Here is a 6,461-nt window from a genome sequence, read left to right as displayed (position 1 = left end):
TTAGTAAATCTGTATACAATATTTTTAGAATTATCAACAATTTTAAAATTGTTTAAGTGCCGCTAAGCCTAATTTGATGGCGGCCATTGCTCTTGTTTACATTTGAAACAGCTGAGTAGCGGATTTGTTGCCAATCTAGAGAAACTTAGCTTCGCAACAACAAAGATAACGCCTTCATTTATTATTTAAATCATGCTTTTTCGAGGAAATAAGCGCTTAAAATTTACTTCGTAATTTTTAATACGGATATTTTGAGTTTTTATGTATTTTTGCCTTGTCCCGAAGTGAAAACTGGATTAATTGAATGAGAACTACTCAATCGTCTGTGAAAAACTGTTTCTTTTTTGTCTTGTTTGCTTAATTTCTTTAATACATAGTTCTAGCTTTATTATAGTATTTGAATAGAACATGTCGTAACGATTCGATAATTCTTTAAATGATATAAATTTTGTGCATTCTGAGTTATAATATGAACGAAATATAATACTGTTAAGTAAACCTAGCGCCAGAGTGTCGCTATGGTAAACAAAGTGAATTTTAAAGAATGCATTTATTCTATTGTGGTTTATGCGCTGTCGTCGGTGTAGGTTTAATTCAATCTAATAAGTTTAAATAAAATGCAAGAAAAAATGCGTATAATTTAATATTCCGTACAGGGAAGTCATGTGGTGTACACATCAGATTTTTTATTTTTGCATTTTGGAGGCATCATTAGTTGTTTGGCTTTATTTTTTGATTGCTTACTTCGTTGTATTTCATTTAGTGTTTAAAAAATGTCTTGTAGTCGTAAGGAAGCAACGAACAGCTTTTGAAAATTGATTATTTTTTATCATAAGGATGGTAATTCGATTCGGGATATCACTACATTAGTAAATTTATGCCATTCTACGGTGCAGTATGTGATAAAATGCTCCAAAGAAGAAAATCAGATCCACAATAAAGTAAGAAGGGGTAGTCCGGCAAAGAGGATTCGACGTGACGCAACGTGACCAGAGTTACAAAATCTGTGAAAAATCCACGTTTGAGTGTTGTAAAGATTTCTACAGAATTTACTGAAGAATTTTCTACTTCACTTTCACTTAAAATTATTCGATAAGTGCTCAGATTAGCTGGTTTGCATGGGAGCTTTGCTCGAAGAAAATTTTTTGGAAGTGCCAAAATAGAAAGTTTAGGCTTTTCTTCTCAAAATCAGTGGTAAATAAAACCTAAGCCCTGTGGAATCACGCCTTATTTGCAGATGAAAGCATATTTAACATTTTGGGTTCCGATGGGCGTATGGAGAAAGAAAAATGAGGAGCTTAATCCCAAAATCTTGGTTGGAACAGTAAAGCATGGTGGTAGAGACGTTCTAGTGTGAGGGTGCATGTTAGCATCAGAATTTAATAATTTAGTATTTATTGATGGCACGAGGAATCATGCTCTTTATTTAAGTATTTAAAAGATAATTTAAAAGATTTTAAAAGATAATTCAAAATTTGGATACTGGAAACAACTTCATTTTTTTTTTATCAGGGTAAGGATTCTCTGTACATGGCCCTCAACGTTCGCCTTTTGGGTGTCTATAATTGTGCACATGTTCTGAAAACACCACCCCAGGAACTAGATTTAAACCCAACGAAACACATTTGGAGAGAATTAGAGATTAAAATACGAAGACACAACATTAAAACAAAAACTGAACTAAAAACAGTAATGATTGAAGAATGGAAGAACATTGATGCATATATTACAAAAAAAAAAAAAAAAAAAAAAAGAAGTGGTTAACTCTATGCCCAGAAGTTTGAAAGCGGTCATAAATACTGCAGGATATACTACAAAATACTAACTGACAGAAATACTACAATATTTACTAATATATGCAAATTTCTTCAAGCCGTACGAAGAGTTTTGAAGTAACTTTGCAGAGATGTTAGATATTTTTTGAAAGCAGGAGAGATGAAAAATGAGCACTGCCTTGGCCGGGAATCGAACCATGGACCTCTCGAATTCGTGTCGAGCGTGCTGACCACTACACTACGAACGCATGCTAAGAAGGATGAAGAAATAATACCTTATATACTCCCCCTTTTAAAGGGCGACTGCGGATTAGGGGACCCAATCGCCAAACCCTGGTGGTGAAGAATTAGCATTCAGCGCATTTTTTTTTTAGTTCGAGCGCCACTGGAGAGCCATTAGGTATTTTTAAAACAGGAGAGATGAGAAATGAGCAACACCTTTCCCGGGACTTGATCCACGGGCCTCTCGAATAAGCGCCGAGCATGCTGACCCCCCCCCCCCCCACAGACACACACATCACGAAGGCATGCTAAGAAGGCGCAAGAAATAACTTTTCTGTTACTTTTTTATTATTGACTTTCCAAAAAGAAATTTTAATATGTTCATAAAATAACTAATGTAGTTCTGCTAAAAGAAATTTATAGATATTAAAAATTTTTAATTTTAAAATATTATTTTTTATTGATGAATAAAGCAATATTTCACTGAAATTCGTTTAAGCGTACGAACATTTGTATGAGCCACTGTAAATTTATTTTTCATGTTTGGAATCTATGAAACGTATTCTGTGAAACTATTTTATTTTCACAACAAAAAACAAATATACGTTCAATAAAAGAGAAGCATCTAAAATAGCGCGACCGCATAATTTTATGATGATTTATGTTTAAATAATTTTTGTACTTTTTTATCATTTCTTTATTTTATGATTTATTTCTTCTTCTGTAACTTATTTGGCTATTTTTCATTTAGAAGCTTGAGTTAGTACCATTTTAAAAAACTATTATAAAAAAAAGGAATCCCCTTTATTTTTTCTCTTGAAGTGTATTACAGCTTTTTAAAGAAATGATTTGCAGCAAACTTAATATATAATGCAATATGAGCCAAATATGTTTTATTTTATATTTTACCCAAAGATACAGTATTTAATATAAATACATAAGTAAAAAATAACGTGAGTAATACATACATATATTAATAAATTATATGAAAATAATCGAGAAATATTACATTAAAATAAATATTACATTAATCTCGTAGGTGTCTCTCATATAATATTATTCATAGGTGTCTCCAAAATGTTTATATTTTTACTATTTCTTAGAAAATAATTTTATTTCAATTTTTATATTATTGTAGATCTGCAGTTCGGCATTAATATTTTCCGGTATTATTAATATTTTCCGGTATATTATTCTGTTTATTTTATCCCCACTATAAGTTATTCATTGAAGGGAAACATCGTTCAAAATACTCATTGGAAGTTGGAATGGTAAATATAAATTCAAATATCATCTGAATGCTTGAAAATTTCCCTTTTTACTTCCTTATACGAAATAAAGGAAGTACTGTAATCACGAAAAATGTCGTGATTACAGTATCGTGATTACAGTGTCGTGTATCATATTTCAACGAAAATAACTATTTCGCCCGCTATCATATGCAATTTAAGAATGTTTTTTTGCATGTCATGTGTATGTAAAGAGAGAATAAAGGGCGCTTTATCCAAAATCAGATTATGAAATGGATTCAGAAGAGACTTTTTTGTAAAGTCTGTAGGTACGTACGTATGTTTCGCGCATAACTCAAAAACGAGTAGCTCAGCGAGGATATGTTTTCCTTTATTTCACTAATTAAAATCATGACTAAGATACAGTCATGATTTTATCGAATTAAACTAATTTAGAAGTGAAAATTGAAGTACTAATTTTCTAGGTAAGTGAAAGTGAAAGTGAGACCAGCAGCATTCACAGCAGTGTGGTCTTAAAAATGGATTAAGTTAATCTTTAGAGACTTTACGAATTTGTTACATGAAAAAATTAAAATATCATCTCACCAGTTTCGCTGGCAGTAAGTTACAAAAACTTTATTACTATTATTCTTTATTTTATTTTTAATTTCATTGACCTAATTCCTTTCTCTCACAATCTAACTGCTTTAGATCAGTGATAACCCAAGATAGTCTAGTTTTAAAGGTACTTACTCGAAAATAGAATTAATCAATTGTAAAATTGTTATGTTCTCAGAATTAACATTATTTAGTTCTAATTAATTAATTTCTTTTGTTTAAAAATTAAACACTTATTATTCTTTCTTTTTTTTTTAAAGATCTTAACAAAACATTTTTGACATACAACTACCTTGATCCTGTGCTCCAATATGTTTAAAATTTTAAACCTTAAAATACTTTTTGATATATAGAAATTTTCCTTTTCAGTGGATAATAATTTTTATGTTTTAATGGGACTGATGCTACAGTTTTAGATTATTAGACTATCTCTATCAAGGAAAAATATTTATTTCTGTCAAAATGTAGAAAAATACAAAGCGAAATGTTGTGGTATGATTCCACTGTGGGTAGAGAAAATATATTATTTTAACATTGCATTTCCAAATATAAATAAATAATGATTAAAATCAGTAAATACTTCAGTTATGTTATTAAAGGGATAGCTCGTTATTATTTTGCAAAACCATATATAACTCATCCTATTACGGTAAAATCTCAGAGTTACTGAAACTAAAATGAATAATATACATATTTAACTGCAGTTAACTAAAAGCTTAGTTCGTTAGAAAATCGTAATCATTCCGGCAGTATTTTTCAAAATTAGTTAATAAAATGCAGTCTTTCTCATGATTTAGTAACGTTACTTTAAATATGAAATTATGTTCAGTTTCGTATTAAACTTTATTTCGAAATATATTTATCTTTTATGACTGGAATATATGAAACGTATTTTGTGAAATTTATTTTCACAAACAAAAATAAATAGGAGTTCTATAAAAGAAAATAAAGTTAAAAAATAAATAAATAAAAGTAAAATATTTCTGTTAGCTTGATTCGCTCTATAAAGTATGGAATAAAATAATTATATGACTTCTTGAACACAATGCTCCAAAACTGCAGCTGCGTTTAAGGTTTTCATAAACAAATATAAAGATATTAAAACAGCAACTGCAGTTTTGGAGTATTGTGTTCAAGAAATCATATAATTATTTTATTTCATACTTTTTAAGTGTGTGTGTGTGTGATTATGGCAAAGCCTCGAGGGCTATCTGCCTAAGGGGAGGAATGCCTTCGTGGAGGACTTTCTAAGGAAAACTGGCTCGTATACACGTTACACATGGGGAAAACCACGAAGGCGCCCATGCAGCCAGCCCGTTCTCGGGATTCGAACCTCGGACCGAACTACCAGTGTTCAGCGACTTTACCGCTCGGCCGCTGGTGGCCCTTCTTTTTAAGTGTGAATCAAGCTAATGGAAATAGTCTTTAGACTATAAATTTTTTTGTATATATTTTAAAGTAATTTTCGTTTTGAAATTTATTAAGCATCAGATGTTTATTAAGCAACTGTAATTTCACTGTTTTAATTCAATTTTGCGTAGTCGATTATTTTATGAAATTCTCAATGTTTTGTTCATATTTAACATCTGATTACAATAATTATAATCGTAATCGATTATTTTTGGAAATTATTAATGTTTTGCTCGTGTTTAACGTTTGGTTCAGTAAGCAGTTTCCAGGGCGGCCGTTACGCTTTATCAGCTGGTAGCGTACGCCATCTATTAATGAGAACGCTACACGAATTTTTTTGCGTGTAGAACCTTTTGCACAAGCTAATTTGTACCTTTAAAATAGCCTTTAAATAAAAAATATAGTTTTAGAGTATGTTTAAATAATTTTTTTTTTCTCTTTATGCTTTTCGTTACTTACTCGATTATTTTTCATTTTAGAGTTTCAGTTATGACCAATTTAAAAATTAAAGTGTTATAAAATTATGTGTTATAAATTATGTTATAAAATGAATCCCATTCATTTTTTAGCTTGAAGTTTATTACAGCTGTATAAAGAAATGATTTGTAACATATACATAATGTTGTATACATAATGCAATAAGAGAAAAATGTATTTTATTATATATTTCACCCGTACGATTTAAATACAAGATTTCAAGGAATGGCTTTGTCCCATTTTTCATAATTTTTAAGTCATTAAGGTGATTATTTATTCCAATATTCTTGATTTAACTTTGATCTGCTTATTGTTTTGGTGTTCTCATGCGACGTCTCTATGTTCAGATACTTATTACTGTTTTAATATGTGATTCTTGACATGTGGTTTTTAATAAAAAAACATAACGTACGTCAGTGCAGGTTTAACCAATAAACAAATAAAACCAATGTCAAGAGCAGAAGAGCTCGGCTTCAGTATTGGGAGGGGGGCGGATAGTTTTAAGTAAATCTTTAATAATATAGAATATATATGATATTAGTTTTAAATAATAAAAATTAATATCATCTGGCACAAAATGGGATCTCGTACATAATGATTTCTATCATAATGACCGATAATGTATTAAACTTGAATATTTGAATGTGGTAATTGCATTGGGCTTCAGCAAGTGATAAAGTCTGACGAAGACACTTATTTTATACTTAGACAACATTATTGATTTTTCCAC

The 6,461-nt window shown here is 30.2% G+C and overlaps 1 protein-coding gene across 1 annotated transcript in view; it reads left to right on the top strand.

Moving 5' to 3' along the window:
• Positions 1-3,597: 3,597 nt before the first annotated feature.
• The window catches only part of LOC118185166 (uncharacterized), a 28,253-nt gene continuing 25,389 nt past the window's right edge, over positions 3,598-6,461 (top strand). The window contains exon 1 of the mRNA XM_035354998.2: positions 3,598-3,846. The gene's annotated coding sequence lies outside the window, so the exon portion shown is untranslated. The remainder of the gene's footprint in view (positions 3,847-6,461) is intronic.

The sequence above is a fragment of the Stegodyphus dumicola genome, chromosome 5 (assembly GCF_044657685.1).
Source record: "Stegodyphus dumicola isolate Sdum_Otavi_A_Nest chromosome 5, ASM4465768v1".
Taxonomy (NCBI): domain Eukaryota; kingdom Metazoa; phylum Arthropoda; class Arachnida; order Araneae; family Eresidae; genus Stegodyphus; species Stegodyphus dumicola.
This window is presented reverse-complemented; position numbering and strand designations above follow the sequence as displayed.